Here is a 9682-nt window from a genome sequence, read left to right on the forward strand (position 1 = left end):
GACAGCAGTCACGAAATTAAAAGACGCCTGCTCCTTGGGAGAAAGGCGATGGCAAACCTAGTCAGCATCTTATAAAGCAGAGACATCACCTTGCCAACAAAGGTCCGTATAGTTAAAGCTATGGTTTTCCCAGTAGTGATGTATGGAAGTGAGAGCTGGACCATCAAGAAGGCTGATCACCGAAAAATTGATGCTTTTGAATAATGGTGCTGGAGGAGACTCTTGAGAGTCCCATGGACTGCAAGAAGATCAAACATATCCATTCTTAAGGAAATCAGCCCTGAGTGCTCACTGGAAGGACAGATCGTGAAGTTGAGGCTCCAATACTTTGGCCACCTCATGAGAAGAGAAGACTCCCTGGAAAAGACCCTGATGTAGGGAAAGATGGAGGGCACAAGGAGAAGGGGACGACAGAGGATGAGATGGTTGGACAGTGTTCTCGAAGCTACAAACATGAGCCTGACCAAACTGCGGGAGGCAGTGGAAGACAGGAGTGCCTGGCGTGCTCTGGTCTATGGGGTCATGAAGAGTCGGACAAGACTAAACGACTAATCAACAACAACAACATGGGCTGTTAGGCTGCTGAACGGAAAACAACATAGCGAAATTGACTTGTGAGGTGGTGTGTTGTTCGATAAGAGATTGAGTGTTTGGGGGGGGGAGGGAGGCTCATTTAATTTCATTGTACACAGGTTGTACAATGACGATAAATGTATTATTATTATTATTATTATTATTATTAGTACTATTATTATTAAGCTTCATGGCCTCTAATTCTGGAGGGACCCCAGAAGCAGCTTTAGTCCACCTTACTTAAAAAAATGGGTCTAGTAGATGCAATTTGAGTCTCATGATTTTTTGCTGTATATATTTCAACAATCCCAAAGTTTGAGAGTCAGTAGCATAGATGTTGTAAATGTTGTTGTAAACAACCTCGTTGAAGAAGTTAACAGGGGTTACCCAGACCTTGTGGTTGGTTGCAAAGGGGCCCCCATAAGAGTTCAGGGCCCCCAAAACATAGGTCCACCACTGTGTGAGATAGATCCCAACTTTTCCAGGCAAGGGGGTCTGTCCTCAAAAGCCTCCACCCCCAAATGGTCTTGGGGCATGCAGCACTTATGTGAATGCGGAATGTTCTGCAATTGGGGCAGCCTTCATAGAATAAGGCAGTGATGTAGAAGGGCCACAGTAGCTCAGTGGGTAGAGAATCTGCTTGGCACCCACTAGGTCCCCGGTTCAATCCCCACTAACGGCATCTCCAGGTAGGGCTGGGTAAGACCCCTGCTGCTGGCTTTGCAGAGCCACTCACTGCCAGTCAGTGTCGACTGGAAATAAGGCAGCTTCTTATGAGTCCTTGACCATCTTCATGGCTGTTGAGTGCTGAGAGTGGGGAAGGCCAATGGCAGAGGTGCCCTTGTCTCCCTGTGTTCCCCTGAGCCACCAAGAGGAGGCTGATTTCTGTCTCCAGAACCCAGGCAACCAGGCAGGCATCCTCATCAGGGCTGGTCCAAGTGTAGCAGAGAAAACAGGCAAACACACAAGTTGCACATATGGTATGACTGGAAAAGAGTTCAAGTTTGCAAATACGCCTAAGCAAAATTATACATGGGTGTGAATATGAGTGGCATGTTTGCTAATATGCCTCTGGGCGATGGAGTATGTTTGCAGGCGAAGGCCATCTTTGTGAGGACACCATCTGGGGTTGCTTGCCCTAAATCTAGAGTGCCATGCTCAGTGCTACACTCCTTAGAAGCATCTAGGCTTAGCACCACCAAGATGATGCTGGCTGGATTCATTTGGAGTGGCACCACTGAGACTGAAGTGAAAGCAACCCCTTGGTAGCCAAGCTATGGGGTGCTCTACCTGATGATTCTGTCCAGAGGAACTTCTCCAGCCTCCCTTTGTGCCCCCCTTGCACGGCCTGGCCAGGGAGGTGTATATAAGATAAGCATTTGGTGGCATTCCACAATCAATATGGAAGCAGGAAATTGTTTGAAGTTCCCCTATTGCTAATTTAAATGCAGCATCTAACAGCCTCTTCCTTCCCAGCTGGGAGCAGCAAAAGGATCCCAACACAGAAGGATCCACTAATCACACCTTGATTGCTTTTATGCAGCTCATTAAGAGAACTCCGCAGCTCGTTAGGTGGGGAAGGGGGCTTTGATGAGAAATGGGCACCCAAGCGGATTTTCTTGCATTTTGTTCTTGGATTTCTGTTATCCCCTAAAAATAGCGAGCATTAAGGCAGCTGCCCAAAAGGAGGAGCCTTCCAGTTGGCACAAGGTGGAAGGAAGGAAAAAAACTAAACCAAAATTAGCTGTGCCAGAGACACATTTCTCCTAAGTGTGAATTCCAGGCTGCTGGACAGACCCTGCCTTTGCATGGACAAGACTTCTTCACACAGCACATAGTTAAACGATGGAACTCCCTTCCACAGGAGGCAGGGCTGGCTATCTCCCTGGATGGGTTTAAAAGAGGATTAGACAGATTCATGGAAGAGAGGGCTATCAATGGCTACAAGCCACAAGGACTATGCTCTCTTCCACTGTCAGAGATTGTATGCTTCTGAGAGATGCCAGTAGCTGGGAATCACAAGCAATACAGTGGCACCCCGCAAGACGAACGCCTCGCAAGACGGAAAACCCGCTAGACGAAAGAGTTTTCCGTTTTGGAGGCGCTTCGCAAAACGAATTTCCCTATGGGCTTGCTTCGCAAGACGACAGCCCATAGAGAAATCTCAGGGACAGCGGGGAAGCGCAGCGGGTCTTCCCCACTGTCCTTGGACCTCCTCCGAAGCCTGGCGGGGGGGCGGGGACACCTCCTCCCGCCGCCGCCGGGCTTCGGAAGGCTCCTCCGAAGCCGGGCGGTGGGGCGGGAACACCTCCCGCCGCCGCCGGGCTTCGGAAGGCTCCTCCGAAGCCGGGCGGCGGGGCGGGAACACCTCCCGCCGCCGCCCGGCTTCGGAACGGTGCTCCGAAGCCGGGCGGTGGGGAGGGAACACCTCCCGCCGCTGCCCGGCTTTGGAACGGTGCTCCGAAGCCGGGCAGGGGGGAGGGAACACCTTCTGAAGGCGGGCGGGGGGCGAAAGTCTTTGCTCCCCCCTGCCTGCCTGTCCCGGAGGGCTTTTAAATCGCCCCGGACAGCGGAGAAGTCCTCCGCTGTCCCGGGGCGATTTTAAAATGCCGCCCGCCAGCATTTTAAGATCGCCCGGACAGCGGAGAAGTCCTCCGCTGTCCCGGGGTTTTTTAAAATGCTGGGGGTGGGAAGAAAAGCCCTTGTCCCCCCCCCCAGACTTCAGAAGCGGTCCGGGGACAGACTGTCCCCGGACCTGGCCTGAAGGCGGTTTCCCTAGGAACGCATTAATTGATTTTCAATGCATTCCTATGGGAAACCGTGCATCGCAAGACGAAAAACTCGCAAGACGAAGAGACTTGCGGAACGAATTAATTTCGTCTTGCGAGGCACCACTGTGGTCCAAAGGGCCGGACAGAGAGCTGCATTTGGATGCCCCCAGGTCTGAAGTCCCCACCCCAATTTAGATCTTTGATTTTGGACAGCAACATCTCACGGTCAAAGGTGAGCAGGGTTCCTTCTCTCTCCTCTCTATAGTCTAAATAGCAGCTATGAAGAAGGAATGGTCTAGATTTGGGAGGCACTTGAGGACAGTTAACTCTTCCCACTCTGCCAGGTGATCCTTGCTCCATGGGGCACCTAGCGGTTCTGGGCACAATTCCCATTGGAAAAACAGTAAAGAGAGCCCTCCCAGCACTTCAGTTGGAACCCCCTTCAATGGCCACTCCTATGTTAAAGTGGCAGTGTCTCATCTAACTTGCCTCTCAGTGGCTTTGTTAACTGGTACTCACTGGGACTGGCACGGAGGTGGAAGGCCAGGGCTGTAGCTCAGTGGCAGAGCATCTGCTTTGCATGCAGAAGGTCCCAGATTCAATCCCTGGCAGCATCTCCAGGTAGGGCTAGGATTGTCCCTGCCTGAAACCCTGGAGAGCCATTGCTGCCAATCCAAGCAACAATGCTAGGTAGACCATTTGGTCTGACTCAGTATATAGCAGCTTCTGCTCCTCTCTCTCCTGCTAAGGCAGAGAGCACAAAGAAAGCAGAATCAATGTCAGACTGAGCATTCTAGTTTTATTCTCTCTCCCTCTCCCACCCTGACTTCTATAAAGGGTAATAACCAAGGCTGAGGAAGCTGGAAGGCAGTGCCACTCTCTGAACGGGTTGCTAGGAAGACAGCAGGCAGGTGGGCGCTGGTTGAAGAAGGACTGAAATTGGTGGGTCACTGACCCATCTGCCTTAATAGACTGGCCTCCATTGGTCTAGGATGTTGTCTGAAGCGGGCACTGAGCACCTGAGTTCTCAACATACCTGGCATGCCAGGGTTGGTTTAGGCCTTCCTTGGACACCTCCCCCCTCCACAAAATTCAAGCCACATCTCACGTGTTGTGTTAAGCCAGGTCCCTTGACGGAACAGCTGGGCAAAAGCTGTTGACTGGGTGGATGGCTATATAGTCTCCTTGCCCAACCTGGACCCTCCAGATGTTTTGGATTCTAAAAAGCCCCAGCCAGCATGGATGAGCATTGCAGTGTGAAACATCTGGGGGGTGCACCTGGTAGGCAAACACTACTGCTTTTAGTGTGCATGTGTGTGAGAGATATCTATGGGCTCAGCTCTGGGCCTTGGATAGTGGACTTGCATAGAGGTTTGGCCCTAAGGCCTCTCTCTCACTGGGTCTGTGACTCTTGTAGGCATCTCTGCCCTTAGCTGCAATTCCTTCACTGCAGGAGGTTGGACCAGATGACCCTTATGGTACCTTCTAACTACAATTCTATGATTCTATAACCCCAGCAGGTCTCCCCTGGCTCCACACTTCATTTGCTGCGGTGCCTCGCTGAAGCAGCTGCCAGAGGCAATTTTCCTCAAAAAAAGCTACTTCAGATGAGCAAGTGCCTTTTGTCAAAATCCTGCCTCTGTTTTTAATAGGCTTGCAAAGAGAACAAAGTGGCTTCAGAACTCGTCAAATCAAAGCGAGAGTCTCCAGGCCACACCCAGATCCTCGTTCTCTCCTGATTAATGATGGCTCAGTGCTGGAAGGGAGGGGAGAGGGGGGAACTTAGTGATGGTTTGCAAAATGGGTGGGTGGGTGGAGATGAAGCACAATATTTAATCAAGTCCTGTTTATAGTGGACCAGGAATCAAAGCGACACGTTTCCCTTTCATGAGGAAAACTGATGCTGGCTGTAGCACTGCTGTGATTAAGCTTCCCATATCCATTCCCCCAAAGGAACAGCAGAAGCTGCCTTGCACTGGATCAGGCAGACCCTTCATTTGTCTGGCTCAGTATTGCCTTCACAGACTGGCAGAATCCCTCCAGGGTTCGAGGCAGGAGACATTCCCAGCCCTACCTTGAGATGCCATTGGTGAATGAATCTGGGACCTTCTGCATTTGTTGTTATTTACTTAACACAGGGCTCTACCACTGAGCTATGAAACATAGGAAGGAACAGAGGATGCTGCCTTGTACTGAATCAGGCAAACCACCTGGCTCATAACTGCCTGCACTGATTGGTAGCATCTCTCCAGCCATACTTGGAGATGCTACTTGGAGATGAAACTGGGACCTTCTGCATGGAAAGCAGGGGCTCTGCCACTGAGCTACAGCCCTTCTTAGTGCAGGAAGCTGCTGTTCACATAGTTCAGTATTGTGATTCGAGGACCCGCCACCTGCTTGAGGATAAGAAAGACACATGGATGCAGTATATTAGGTTAATGGGCTAAAAAAGGCCACAACTTTATTGATTACCGCATGTGAGAGGTATTGGCTTGGATAAACAGCAGAGCTTGACTCCACCCCCTCAGGAAGGGGTGAGTCTAACAAGGGTTAACCACCAGTAGGAGCCTGTTGATGCAAATACAACTGTAAGCTCACCCCTGATGTCACCGGGGGTCTGCCATGGCCCTAGCCACCAGCAGGGCATCGGACAGGATCCACAACCACCGGATTCCTTTAACATATAGCATAAAGCGAAGGGGTAGGCGATGGCCACACCCTGCCCTTCCATACACCAACAACATATTCCAATGCCTAACCACCAATACCTAAAAGTTGTGACGATTTGCTACGAGGTAGGTGAAAAACCAAGTGGCTGGTGCCAATTTGCCAGCTGGATAAAAATTCCTACCAGGCCTCTTGGGCAACTAAGGCGACCAACCACAGGTCCATAGCAAGGTCAAGCACGAAGCGATGAACTAAAGGGAAGGGTGGTGGGTGATCTGTTGAAACCTGGCAGTGCAATGAGGGGAAGTAGCTGCCGCGGCCGTATTTGAGTGGCTAAACCCTGCCCCCGAGCCTCCCCTCAATTGGTAGGCTGCCCGGGGAGTGTGGCACAGCTGCGGCTCCCGATCACAATCCCTCCCTTCTGGGAGGAGGAGAGGCTTTGTCTACACTGACTGGCAGCTGCTCCCCAGGGTTTCTAATGAAGCCTTTCCCAGGAGGTTGCTTGGTATTAAGTCCCCCAGGAAGGCACCCCTGCTCCTTCCCATCTAGTTCCCAGGTGTGCCTCTGCATCGGCTGCCCTCATTTCTTTAGCATTAGGCCACCGGTTCCCTGGCATGTGTCTGCCTGCTGCTGAACCCTGGCTCAGAGGAGGCATGAGAGAGGTGTATAGAATTATAAGTGGTGTGGAAGTAGCGGATAGAAAATAAGTTTATCTTCCTCTTGCTACTGGAACCCAGCAGGGTCATCCAATGAAGTAGAATTGATGGGAAATTCAGCACAGACAAAAGGAAGTACTGTGCATAGGGAATTCATTCCCACAGGATGTGGTCATGGCCTCTAACTTTATATGGCTTTTAACAGGGGTTTGACAAATTTGCAGAGGATAATGCAACCTATGTTCTACCTCCACTGTCAGAGGCAGTAAACGCCTCTGAATATTGCCAGTTGCTGGGAATAACAAGTGGGCAGAGATGCTGGTGCTGTGCTTGGGTCCTGCATCTGGTTGGCCACTGCAAGAAAAGGATGCTGGACTAGATGGGCCTTCCACCTGTTCCACAGGCTCCTCTGAGAGCCAGTGTGGTGTAGTGGTTAAGAGCAGTAGTCTCGTAATCTGGTGAACCGGGTTCGCGTCTCCGCTCCTCCACATGCAGCTGCTGGGTGACCTTGGGCTAGTCACACTTCTCTGAAGTCTCTCAGCCCCACTCACCTCACAGAGTGTTTGTTGTGGGGGAGGAAGGGAAAGGAGAAGGTTAGCTGCTTTGAGACTCCTTTGGGTAGTGATAAAGTGGGATATCAAATCCAAACTCCTTCTCCTCCTCCTCCTCCTCCTCCTCCTCCTCTTCTCCTTCTCCTTCTCCTTCTCCTTCTCCTTCTCCTTCTCCTCCTCCTCCTCCTCCTCCTCCTCTGATGCTCTCATGTTGTCTTCTAAGTGCCCTGACCCCCAGGATATTGGGATGGAAGGGGACTCGTTCTATGGCTCTGTGGGACAGCCCCTGTTTTGCATGCAGAAGGTCCCAGGTTCAGTTCCCAGTTTGACTGGGAAAGCCACTTTGCCTGAACCCCTGGAGAGCAGCTGCCAGTCAGTGCCGGCAATACTGAGCTAGATGGTCCAGCTGACTTGGCATAAAGGAACTTCCTATGTTCCTGGGTAGGGCAAACTACACCCCCCCTCTTGTTGCAGCTTCTCCCTCATTTCTATGCTTCTCTCTGCCCACATTGATTTGTTCTGAATTCCTTGATTAATTACTCTCCGAGAAATTTCAGCTTTATTAATTACCCTGGTTTAATTAGGGCAAACTTTTAATTGTGTCCCAAAGCTGAGCAGAGTTCAATAGGCTCACTAATTAGAGACCCCCAGCCAGCTTGATACCAATTAGAGCTGTGTCGGTCTTGACTGGGCTTGGTTTTGGGTGGGTGGGCAGGCCTGGAGGAAAAGGAAGAATTTACTGGGGGGGGGGCAGGAGAGGATTGCTGTAGGAGAAGGGAGGCTTAGCCGTTGGCTGACTCAAAGCATTTTGCTCCCTCAGGCAAAGGGCAAGAGGGCAACCGTCTCACACTGCAGTTCACAGAATCCGACCAGGCTGGGAGTTGAATCTTCCACCCTGGCAAGAGGATGGTCTCCTCCCTCTGAGGGCAGCTGGCTCCTTGGGGGAGGGGCGCAGGGCAGGCCTCATGGGGTGGCACACCTAGCTCTGCCTTCCAATGGAGGAGAATGGCAAGGAAGGCCAGAGGACTGCTACTTCCCTTTGCCCAATGGGAGGGCTGGCCCTTGTATGGGCACCATAATTTTTATTTATTTATTTATATTTATTTAATGCATTTCTACCCCACCTTCCCTCCCAAGGACCTCAAGGTGGCATACATGGTTCTCCCCTCCTCAGTTAATCCCCACAAGAGTTCTGTGAGGTAGGTTAGGCAGAGAGGCAGTGACTGGCCTCCAAGGTCACCCTGTGGGTTTCATGGTTGAGTGGAGATTTGAACCCTGGTCTCTCAACTTTCCTCCTTGGGGGTGCAGAGAATGACCTATTCCTCTGCAGCAGTCTTCATAATGCTAGAGGCAAATTGCTCTCCTGCTAGCAAGTGGAATTCTCTGCAGCCAATTGAAAAGCAAACAGAATTACTCAGAGGAAGTCAGCAAGAATTTTGAAGAAGGCTCCATGAGCTTCTGGCTCTGCCCAGATCATTCCCTTATTATGAGAGGTTGTCCATGTAGGAGGGCCAGGATCCTAGGGAAGGGCCATCACTGGAGAGAGAGAGAATATCATGGGAAATGTTCAGAAATCACAAGGAAGCAAAGGGCAGCTGCATTCTGCGGACACAGAGCTGCTCCCTGCTGTAACCAACATCCCAAGAGGGCCTTGAGAATAAACACACCATGAAGATTTGCTGGGATTGCTGAGACATTCAAGGGATGGGGTGGGGGAAAGCAAAAGGGGGTTTATGGTGTGTGGGGTGGGTGAGACCTCTCCTACTCCCACCCCGACCTGCTGTCCTCACAGAGGACCACAAACACGGGACTGCTCTGTGGAGCAAAGTCATGACTGCCAAGCACAGGGGCTCCACACAAGTCATTAGTAATTAATTCTGTTCCTAATCCCCTAATCCATCTGCTCCTTGATTTTCTCAGCAAAGTGCTTGCTTCAGTCATGGGCTCTTTGCTGCAGTGGCGGGGCTCCCCCCACAGGCACAGAACCAGCTGCCTACAAGGCACCAGAGCCCAGTCATTTGCAGCGCTGGGAGGTTTTCACAGCTGAAGAGAAAAACAAAAGAGGGCACTCTCATAGGCATGCACACACAGAGAGACTCCTGAGCCACTGCTCAGAAGTGGAAAGTGTAGGCAGGAAAACAGTGCCCCTCCCCCCAATCTGGAATCCGCTGCTGGTATTTGACACACTTCCATTGGAAGGCTGGCTCCAGGCATTTGGCTTGACAATGGATCTAGATGCAAAGAGATTTTTTTCCCCTGTTGCTTGAATTGAGAGAGAATAATCAACAGTTTGCAAGCCATGCTATCTTGCTTCTTCTTCTTCTTCCTCCTCTTCCTCTTCCTCTTCTTCTGGAACAGCCCAATAACCTACTGAGTCCTGCATCCTATCATAGAATCATAAAATTGTAGAGTTGGAAAGGACCCCAAAGCTCATCTAATCTTGGCCGAAATATTGGGGAATTTT

The sequence above is a fragment of the Podarcis pityusensis genome (genome assembly GCF_964106645.2).
Source record: "Podarcis pityusensis genome assembly, chromosome: 14".
Lineage (NCBI taxonomy): Eukaryota > Metazoa > Chordata > Lepidosauria > Squamata > Lacertidae > Podarcis > Podarcis pityusensis.